The following is a 12,129-nucleotide window of genomic DNA, read 5'->3' as shown; positions in this document are numbered from 1 at the left end:
ACTTCTAATGAAAACGCTTAGTGAGTTATGTTATGTAACATCCGTCTTCCTAGAAAAATAAAAATAGATTATTTTATTATTATGTGTTATTATTTATTTATTTTAAATAAAAATAAGTTAAGTGATGAACTTAGAAATAAAAACATGGACTTAGGAGAAGTTTTGGGCTTAAGGTTCATGGGCTTGGTATATATAAGTACCTTAAACCTCCATAAAACCTTACACACTCCTCATTTCCATCTTTTGCCTACACACACTCAAAATACACACACCCCAAGTCTTCCTTTTATACTTTCGGATCTAGAGACAAAAAGTAAGAATCAAATAGTGTTCATCATACCATACGTTTAGAAGAAAAACCAAGTCAATCACGTGTCAAAAACCCAATCTGAACCAACCTCGAAAAGTTATGTTTTAATTAAAAAGGATATGCATTTGATATCGGACCGCCAAAACAATCGATATGATGGCAGAATGGGTTTGAACAAGTGTTTAAGTTGCAATAATTACCATAAATAAGCCGATCCGTTCGGTTGGAGTAAAACAAGTAGCCTTCGGTTCATAAAAAAGGGTAAACGAAGACGGATTAGCCTAAAATTTTGTATGGCAATAGTTCGGGATGAAATGCTTAATAAAGTCTCAAGCCTTACAAAAATTTGGTTCAGGTCTGGAAGATAAAATGATTTCATTTAAACCACAAGAATTTACAAATCAAGCATAATTTTGCGAGTTGCGAATTGAGCTTTAACTTAGTAGGTGGATAATTAATGAATGTCCACGTTAAACAGTCAACCATGTTAAAGAAAGGAATTATAATTAACTAAGAACGCTTAAGGATCCAGGTGAGTTCTAACCCCTTTCTCTTTTACGTTTTCGGGGCTGTGTGCATACCATGTGTCGAGGCGGTTTAACTAAGTTGCAAAGCATGATGTTAGAATATTAAATTATAAATAATTTTATTGTTTATCAATGCAAGTGTGTATGTTACGGTGTGTACGTTTGTAGTGCGTATGCTTATAATTATTCATGTGCAAGGGTTTATAAGAAGTGTATACATTTTTATTTAATTATTTATGCAAATGTGTACGAAGTAAGGTGTGCATGGGATGAAGTATGTAAGTTATGCATGTCTTATACATACTAGAATGTGAAGAAGAAGTGAATAAGATCTACGAGCCCTACGTGTGATACTTGTAAGTTATGATGGCAAATCCCTCTAACTCTCGTTGGACATAGATGTGGTAAGTGATAGCGTAGTTAAGGACTGCGGACCTTATACGTGATGTAGATGATAGATGTCAGTGTAGATAAGATCTGTGGACCTTATACGTGTTGTAGTTGTTAGATGTCAGCATAGGAAATGACTTATATATGCTGTAAATGTATTATGGTAGCATATGGGAGGACTGTAGACCTCATACATGCTATGATGTAGAATGACTGCAGACCTTATACATGCTGTTTTGTATTGTGGTAGTGCGAGGGTGGACTGTGGACCTTATACGTGTTAGGTATAGACAGCGGACTATGAACATACTCTTGCTTGGTTAAGGTAAGTGTTGGACAAGAATTTGCTAAGTATGTATGGTTTGAATGTTTATTAAGTTTATATAAATATATAAATGTGGAACATGTTTAGAATGGTATCTGTGTCCTTGGATAGTATGACTTGTTTCTGATTAAAACTAGAACTCATTCAGCGTAGCTAACTTTTAGGATGCACGCAGGTGGTTGATAAAAGAAAGTAAAGGAGCTTGGAGTGCACGCAGCGCTATCCACATGGTGTTGGCACCCAAAGAGTTGTATTAGAAGAAAGTTTTATATAAATGTAGTTTTATTTGGTGAAAGGTTTTGTAAACTCAGATATTTAAGTTGTGTTCACGTGTATTTCCAAATGTAAGTAAGGTGCCCAGGTTCAAGGGCTTACATTTTATGCATTTTTAGGTTGTATTAGTTTTTAAAGGATTATATTTCGTTGTAATAACTAATAAGTCATAATCTATAGTAACTTATAAGGATAATACATGTCTTAGTAGGTCATATTTCATGTTAAAATTAATAATTTGTCACCTATAAATAGTCAAAGGCATTAGGCACAAATGCATAGGGATTACAAAATAATTAGGCGTAAAAATACACTTTAAAAGCTGTAACAGAAAGGTAATAGTATAAATAAAAACTAAAAAGTGTACATAATTGGTGATGACCGTGTCATACCGATCATGCAGAAACCTAATTGTACCTATAGATAGGGTCAGTCAGGTGTTGAATCTAGAGGAGCATATGGTAAATGTCAGACGTTTCTTTGTTTATTTAATTATTTACAAAACAATTATAAATTTTTGTCGAGTGTGAATCACACTTGTAGGTTTTGTTTGGAAGCAATTACTTTAACAATTTTAACAATTAACAGGAAGTAAATCACACCCGGGCTTCAGAGTGATAAGATAAGAAACTAATATTAACTTAAGGCGATAGGTTTGATTTTAATGAACCACAACTGATATCATGAGTTTGCTAAAACGAATTTCTAATCATAAACATCAACAATCATCTATCATATGTAATTGGCACAAAACCTTCATTCTATGAATCAAGTATAGTTAATAAGAACAGTTAATAAACTGATATAATGATAAATATATATATTTCTCTTATATATTTTGTATAATATTTTATTAGTTTTTGTTCATTTTTATTTAGAATTTGTATACTACTAACATATTTGTGTAATATAGGTTCTGGGAGTTGAACGTGGTTAAAAAGGGTGAAAAACGAGTTAAAATGGGCGTAAAACGAAGAACCGGAAGAACCAGGAAAGATGGTCAGTCGAACCGCCCAGTTGCCCCCTTAGAGCACGCTGCGCCGCGGGACCAGGGGACCCAGACCTGGCCGCGCAACACCTAGAGGTTTATGTTCCAGAATTTTCATGAATTTTCCAGTTTTGAGGCCCAGTGCACTATAAAATCACCCTTAACCTTAAACCTGAACGTACCCTTCGACCACTAGCCAAATTTGGAGTTTCTTGGAGCTTAAGATTGCATATTTTAGCGGTTTTGAAGGCAAGGAATCAGCCGGTGAAGTGCTACTTGATCAACAACGAAGACTACGGGTTTTATCACCTTCAATATTTCGTTTCCATTGTTTTTCACCATGATTTCTTTTAATTTTGTTTTGTTTGATTTTTCGATGCTAAGATAAACATTATAGGACTATCCAGGCTTATGATGAACCTTTGCTAAATGTTTGATTTTGATTGGGATTTATTTTTCGTTATGGTATTATGAATCAGTAAAGAGTTTGAGTATATTTAATTGATGCATATGTGTACTTAGAATTGTTTGATGAGTTTTATTATTTCACAGTTTTCTTGGTGATTGTCTGTCATATAATAGGATGTTGTTAGGTCATCTACTATGTGTTTTTGACTAATTTATGATTGATTTGCAATAAGATCATAGGAAAAATAATAATTTATCAAATAGAACTAAGTTTGTTGCTAATCTAAAAAGCTATAAGGTGATAGATTATTGACAGATCTTTGTTGATTAAGATTGCTAGATTTAGTTCTTCGTAAGGACTCCGTCTAGATTTGATTGGTCAGCTTTGTCTATCGAGTTAATTTAAATTATTAAACTATCTTTGATTTCCGCACTGTAATGTAGGATTTCATACAAAGATACTCATTCATAATTAATTAGGTAACTGTAAAGGAGTCTAATATTTAAAACTGGTGTGCTTAAAACTTATTAGAAACCCATATGTGTCTTCTTGAGAAGGGTAGGGGTCCTGTTCGGGTTTTCTCTTAAGCGCCTATTTTATGATCTCAGTTCCATAACAAATATTTCCCTATTAATTGATAACTGCAATTTAGGGGATTCTAGCGTGGGTGGTTCTTCATCATCATCTGAATCAGTCAAATTAAATTATCTAGTTTACCTGTCTTTTCTTAATTAGTTATAATAATAGTTTAATTTTAGTATTTTAATAAAACCCCCCTTATAATAATAAATAGCCGTGTTAGTTATGCGAGTCTAATTAGCTAGTCAACGTAATTAAAAGAGTCTTGTGTGTTCGATATCCGGACTTACTTAGCTTTACTAGAGTCGATCGGTTCACTTGCTGATTAGTAGTTTAGTCGAGTTTTAGAGAGTCTAGAGTATTTCTTAGTGTTTAATTTAAGATAAATTAGTTAATAATTACTAAACTACTTTTAGCACATCATAAATCTAACATGAATCTATCCTAATAGTAGTAATCATCTCATAAAGTCATCAATGCAAGGAGATCTCAACATTTGCGAGTTTAGAACAATACTAACAATCAATCCACACAATATCACTCAAAGGATTACACAAGTTTATATTTAAACCAAAACATGAAAGAAATTATCCCTAGTTATTACAATCTTACACCCGGGCATGACTCGGAGGGGACTAGTCGCACATGATCTTCGATTAAGATTCGACTATTGAATCGGGATGATGAACTATGAAACCCGAGGTGATTGGAGTTGAGGCTCCTGAAATCTCCCCTGTTCATCCACCAAATGGCTGGAAGTGAAGATATCTTATTAGGGTTCGTCAAAACCCATTCTCTTTTGATTTTTTATGTCCTTGCGTGTCGCGAAGTACGTTGCTCCATTTTTTTCGTGACTGACAAGCCAAGAAAACCTCATTTTTGGATTTTTCTCGTTGAGAAACCCAAAATTCATATATAATGGGTCCCGTAACTCATTTTCTAGCCCAATATATGCTTGTTTTACTTCTAGACGCTTTATTGTTAACATGTCTTGTTCATTTTCGCTTGAGCTTCGGGTTTCTCATTCAAACCCTTCCCAAACCCTTCTAAGCCATACATATATAGCCTTTAAAAAAACATCCACATATACTTCCTTATGCTTCTAATCTCTTGGGGTTTGCTTTATCATCATCTTAATGACTCTGACTTAGCTTGTTTAAGCTCCGAACTCCTTCAATCGTAAAAAAACTCAAAGTAATGGTATTCGCTATATATAAACAATTAAAATACATGAAATAACACACACATATATATATACATGATTCATACTCGACCATCAATAGGCATACAAAGTTAATATTATAATAGTATTATACACGTATAATAAAAATCCTTTTGTATTTTCTTTTCTCAAAATAACAACAATAATAATTTATACAACTTTAAATAGTTAATTATATATTTAAAGTAAAATCAAAATAGTAGAAGAGAATGATGATTCTAAACTTTATTAAACTTTCTTCTTAATGGTCTTTTGTATTCTTATTGAGTTGCCCATCATTTATACTAATAAAAGTTTCTTTGTTGTTCAAATAATAAAATACTAACATATTCTTCTACATAACTTTAAATTTGGGGTGTTCTTCAGGTTTTTTTTTGGATTTCAAGTTATTCTGATCAAGTTCTTCGGGTTTTAAAGTTTTAACTTTAGATCCGAAACCTAATGGAAATCTAACACAAAATTTTTGGTTTATTCAGTTTCGGGTTTGTTTTAAGTACTAATATAAATAACTAAATAATAAACCAACATAACCCGATAAACAATATGAAAAATATTAAAATTTAATGAAGTTCAATCATATGAAAGAAAAAAAAGGACCAGCATAATTGACTTCAATCTTCACGTCCGATCTTTCGCATCCTCCTCATTTACAATGGTATATTAATAAAACAAATTACACAAAATAAGTGGAATGGTTGTTATTAGCCATAAATCGAATGCATGTATAAACAATACATAATCAATTAGCCATAATAGGGAATAGGAACATGTGATTTGCATAGAGTTTTCTGTATACGGCCAAGAATGAGTAAGTATCAAGTTGATAACCTTGGCCTATACCTAATAATATAATATTATCATGTTTCAAAACAAACAATTTATTCGGGTTTTCAGTTTGACCTGAAACCAACAAAGTATACCCAACACAAATTATTTTGATTCATGTTTTCTCAAGCTGGGTTTCGGTGAAAAGTGGCACCATACTTAAAAGTCACGTTACACTTGAATTTCTTGCATCTTTGTATAAGTCTATCACTTTCTCTCGACAACACCTAAATCATCCTCTCCACAACACTTAAACTTTGTTCTAGGTTCATCTTTCATGACATTCTTCAATATTCTTTATCTACGGGACTAAATGAGGTTATCACTTTATATGGACCCCAATATGACATTAAAGTGGTAGAATCACTTCTAATGGATTAGATTGACATCAAACGACAAAAATAAAATAAAAAATCACATGAGATTTTGTTATGTGATTTGTGAGGGTGATTAACCAAGTGCCTTTGTCAAGTAAATCAAGGAGTTCAATAACGTTATCAAAGTGTACAATCAGAAACTAAAAATGTTCAACACAATGAAGCTAAAATTGTCAATGATAATGTTCAAGTGAATGTTGAAGGTGTTGGACATGATGGTGGTAGTGATGTAGTAGCTAAAGGATATAATGTCGATGATGAGAATATTGAAGTTTAAGATGTAACTTATTAAGAAGATAGTGAAGATGAAGCTACTGTTAGGATTTGTGAAGGCTTTTGGGCTTTTAGTTTGGGCCAACAAGATGGAGTATAGGGGTCGGGTTTAATTATTTTATTAAAGGCCCTTTTATTGTTTCTTGTTGACTAAGTTATTAACCGTAGTTCATCTCTATTTATACTCTCATTATGTAATTGTAATCTTTGCACCTCAATAATGAAATAGCCTAGTTGTAGGCTGTGGATGTAAGTCCCCCGCTGGGACCACACCATGTAAAATTCTTGTGTCGTTTTTATCGTTATTATTTTCTGTTTTTTCTGCATGTATAATCGTGTGTGCTCGTTTGTGTGTTTTTCCACTACGTACCGCTAGTCGGAAAATTGGAAAATCATTTTTAGGTTGGTGTGTCGGCATATTGAAGCCGACTGAATCACCAGAAGCCTTGAGCATCGTCAGCAGGTCATTTAGTTGTATCGTGGACGAGAAGACGATAGTGGTTGGCCGGAACTTGTGTTGGTTGCCTAACTCGGTTTCCAACCGGTTTGTGACAAGAAGCTGACAAAGTCCTGTGGCCAGCGAAGTAAAATGGTCGATGAAGTTTGGTCTTGACCGGAGCTACTATGTGGCCGGTGTATTAAGTTAGATCCAACTTTGACGGGGCATTATGAAGAATGGTTGCAGTTTGTTTGAAGTGACCGGAATCGTAGCCTGGTTAGTCGCCATGGAAGCCGAAGATGATGACTTGATTTGAGGTTGCGTGGTTTCTTTTTTTCTTTATTTTTTGGTTTCTGTGATTAAGGATGAGTGTAAGAGGTCAAGAAAAGATTGTGTTGGGCCAATTATGCATGCATTGGGCCATGGATTTATTTTTAGTTGGCTATGCAAAAGTTAATTGTTGAGCTGACTAGTTTTGGGCCAAGAAGTATTTACGTTAATTGGGCTACAATTGTTTTGCTCCTATTTTGAGTTCGGCTTTTGACTGTTTATATCAACCGTAAATTTGAGGCATCGGGTTATGTGAAATTTTAGCATTTCTGTAACATTCGTTAATTTTTAAAAACAAAAACCCAATCCATTTTAAATTTTCAGCTTTGTTTATATATATATAGGGGAGAGTTATCCTAAAAACAAGTAGTTTCCTAGGAACACTAGGAATAAATTATAGCCATTGGATTATGTTAATCAATGATTGAGATTTAAAATTACCAAAAACCGACATAGTTTCCTAGAATTACTCTTTTACCATTATAACCGACATAATTTCCTAGAATTGTTCTTTTACCATATGTTGTAATGCCACATGTCAAAAATCTATTGGTTCTTACCATTCTTAGGAAACTCCTTATTTTTATTTGAATCCTTTTCTATATATATATATATATATATATATATATATATAGAAACATGATCAAATACATTTTATTCTTAACATGAAAACAATGAGAACCAATTTGCTGTTATTATTAGGTTTATTTTTACAAATGTTTGTTGTTATTTTTTGTTCGTATTTGCTAATTTTCGATTATGAGACGTTATAAGTATTTGCTTATTTATATTTTGTTGTTATTATTAGATTTTTTCTTTTGCTGATATAAGTATTTGCTGGTATATGCTGCTATTATTTTGTTCTTAATTTTGATTCTTTTGTTGTAATTTTTAAGTTTTTTTCTTTGTTATTATAAATAATTGTAACATCCGTATTTCGAGATTACTAAATAAAAGAGAATTTATTGTTACGTGTGTGCCGTTAAGTTGATTGTGTGGGTGAATGTTTGGATAATATCTAGATTTGGACCTGTGAGTGGGTTGTGGGGCCCATAACCCCCTATATAAACCCAACCCCTCCACCCTTTTCACCATTTCTTTCCTTCCACCACCACACACACACACACACTCAAGAACACACACATTTTATCTCAAACCCGAATCCATGTCCGGGCTAAAGTAAGGAAGACCTTGGTGTTCAAGTGCCTCAAACAACAAGAAGACGTCCATATCTACGTATCGTTCAGTTCTGAACCCAACCCGAAAAAAAAGGTGATTTTTGGTTAAAAAAGGTGATTTTTGGTTAAAAAGGTTAAGTTTTATGGTCGGTTCCGACATGCAAACTGATATCTTAGTAGACCGGGTTGTAAGACGTAAGAAAAACATAAAGTTGGTGAGATATAACCTCACGGGTGTATTGCATGACAAAAAGGTGATGTTCGGATCTCATAAACACGGGTATACAAAGTTGGTACGACCCAAAACCCATAAAAAGAGTAGAATTGGGTCCTAAGGAAGAGTCTTGGGGAATATGGCCTTAAAATGGTAAAAATGAAGAAAAGAAGATTTCCATTCGCATAAAGGATTTCGCATCGCACAGCCATGCGAAACCCTTATTTCGCATTGCCCAGCCATGCGAAGCGTAATGGCCATGCGAAGCGAAACAAACATTTCGCATTGCACAGCCGTGCGAAGCGTAATGGCCATGCGAAGCGAAACAAACATTTCGCATTGCACAGCCGTGCGAAGCGAAATGGCCATGCGAAGCGAAACAAACGTTACGCATCGCACAGCCATTCGAAGCGAAATCAACGTTTCGCATCGCACGGCCACGCGAAGCGAAATGGCCATGCGAAGCGAAATCGCATGCGAAGCGAAATTCTCATGCGAAGCGAAATCGCATGCGAAGCAAAATTCTCATGCGAAGTGAAATAAGCATGCGAAGAGAAATTCTCATGCGAATATCCAAGCGTAATGGCCATGCGAAATTTCATGAAATCCATTTTCTGATGCATTTTTCTTGAAGGACAGTTAATGAAAATAAAATTTTTCCGAGCTGACCTGGCAGCTCAACCCAGCTAGGGGCTCTGGCCCTTGGACCCTACTAGGGGCTGCCACCCCTAGATCCGCTATCAGGGGCGCTGCCCCCAGACCCCCGTTAGTTGTGGGTTTCGTAAATCTAGATATACGACTTAGAAGTAGTTTATTAATACTTATAATTGTTACACAGTTAGCCGTGCACAGCTAAGGAAAGGTGTTGCACTTAACTCAGAGAGAAACAGGACCCGGGTGAGTTTCTAGCCCCTTTATCTGTTATGTTTTTGGGGCTGTGTGCATACTCCTAGGTGATAGTTGTTAATACACTTACCTTAAGTGGTAAATGTATGATATGTGTATGATATATGTATGGCTAAGTATTGAATGTTATTATGAAATGTTTATATGAATGAATATGTATATATATGTATATACATGACTAGAAGATATGTATAGTATGCATGTATGAAAATGAATGTATGATAGAGTGACGAGACATGTATGATTATTCGAGACAAAGGGACCAGACCCTAATAATATCTGAGACAGAAGGGACCAGACCCTAATAATATCTGAGATAGAAGGGACCAGACCCTAATAATATCTGAGACAGAAGGAACCAGACCCTAATAACTTCTGGGATGGTAGAGATAGAATAGCTTATGGTATACCATAGGGAATTATGAAAGAAAGCATGAGAGATCAATTGAATGTCCGTATGTATGTACGTATGAAAGAAATGATAGTAAGTAAAGTATGAATACGTGTCTTCAGACACGTATGGGTACGATTGCGAATGTAGTGTATGTTGAATGATTAACTAAAACTCACTCAGCGTAGCTGACTTTTAGTATGCACGCAGGTAAATAAATCGAGGGAGCTGGCTTAAGGATGGCACATGGCAAGGACTGGAATACTGGCATCTTGGAAAAGAATGTTATGAATTATTATGTTATGTTTTACGACAAGTTAACTTTTGTTAAGACAAGATTTGATGTTTTGTGATGTAATGAATGAAGTGTTAAGTATTCCGCGAAAAGTTTTAATTAACTCTAATTTTATAACTATGTTTATGAGTAAATCCAACACCAAAGTAGGGTTACCGGGTACGGGGCCTTACAATAATTGTTTATGTAGATTGGTATTGTAGTTGGTATTGTTTCTTACGTTCTCATTTTTTTATATATTGGTATTATTTCCTACGTTCTCATGTTAAGACTAAAATGCACATGAACCTTCCCCTATATATATATATGGTAAGTATAGAATGAAAGCCCACTTAAGTTGTGAAAACCCTATGTAACATCGTTTTTTTTTCACACGTAATATATGTTGTAACATTTAATACAAAACATTGAAAAATAAAAAAAATTGTTTTTCTATTTTTTAACATTTTTTACAAATTTTTATATATGTTTTCAGGAGAGAGAAAAAATTATATTTATATTTACATTTTTTATTAACTTTAATTGTGACAACAAGATTTAAACTTTAAGTAAAAACATGTGGTTGAGAATCGGTTTCTAGAGTTTTCACAACTCAAGTGGGTTTTTATTTTAACCTAACCCTATATATATATATAGGATTAAGATCATTTCAAAAGTATTTTTAGAGCGAGAAGCGTGAGAAATAAATCCAACCAATCAGATATTTTCTTTTTCTTTTATTATTTATTTAATATTAAGGGCATAATAGTAAATGAGGTAATTTTTTGTATATGGTAAAGTCTAATTTTCATGGAAAGTTATAAGTAACTGATCTTTAATTTTTAATCATTTTAATTTTTTTCTTTTTTACAAATCATATATTATTATTGTTTTCTTATAACTACAAATTCATTCCTTTATTCAGATTTGTTTATTCAAAATTTTAGTTTATACCCTAATCATCCTACATTGTTTATAACCCAATTCCATCAAGATTTACTTCCATGTATTGATGATTAAATATCTATAATTTGCTTTATTAAAATCAACCTACATATAATTAATTTTATTTGTTACACAATTCATCTTTTCCGTTTATATTTTTTCTGTTCTTTAAAGAATTCGTTATCAACACACTAATTCAAAAAATAGTGAAACTCTTTTCTTATATATATTACTAATTCAAGCAGTGGTTTTTTAAATTAACCAAATTAACCATTAATACTGATTCCCCAACCTACACCGTTCTAATTTTCATTTATAGTGTAGAACTTAGTGTATAATTTAGCAGTGCCATATTTCATAAAATCTACTTAGTTAATATAATACGCAACTCATAATTAAGCTGCATGATTGGGTACAATATACCCTCCTCAATAGGCTATCAAGTCCAAAATGAAACTAATTACAAACATTAAAAAGCCTTCAAGCTACACCAAAAAACCTTTGAACACTATAAATCCATTACATTACACCCAAAGAGTTCAAACTTTTCTGGATTCGATAAATGGGTCCTAAACACTTAACCAATTACTTTAGCATAAACATTAAACTAGGGTTCAAAAGTATGTGTCAAAACCACAAAACAAGTGTGCCATGTTCTGCTTGTATCTTGATCAACCTAACATCTATTCCACATCAAGTAACTCAATGATATTAGATCTTTTCGTGTTTATGTCTGACAACGGAATCTTGATCGCGTACCTCCATGATAGTGGATCTTTTTTTAAGCTCTATCTACATATGGAAAACTATATGTTCTATCTATATAATATAAGAAAAAACATATTATTTAAAAACAAAAAAAAATTATACATAACAATCAGATTATATGTAAAGGTAATGGGCTTACCATTATAGAAACTATGACATTGCGGATCAGGATATTACATTCATCCG

This window comes from Bidens hawaiensis, unplaced genomic scaffold (assembly GCF_021521415.1).
Source record: "Bidens hawaiensis isolate Kalapana, Puna unplaced genomic scaffold, B.hawaiensis_p1.1 tig00019962_1, whole genome shotgun sequence".
NCBI classification, from domain to species: Eukaryota; Viridiplantae; Streptophyta; class Magnoliopsida; order Asterales; family Asteraceae; genus Bidens; species Bidens hawaiensis.
Note: the sequence above shows the minus strand (reverse complement) of the source record.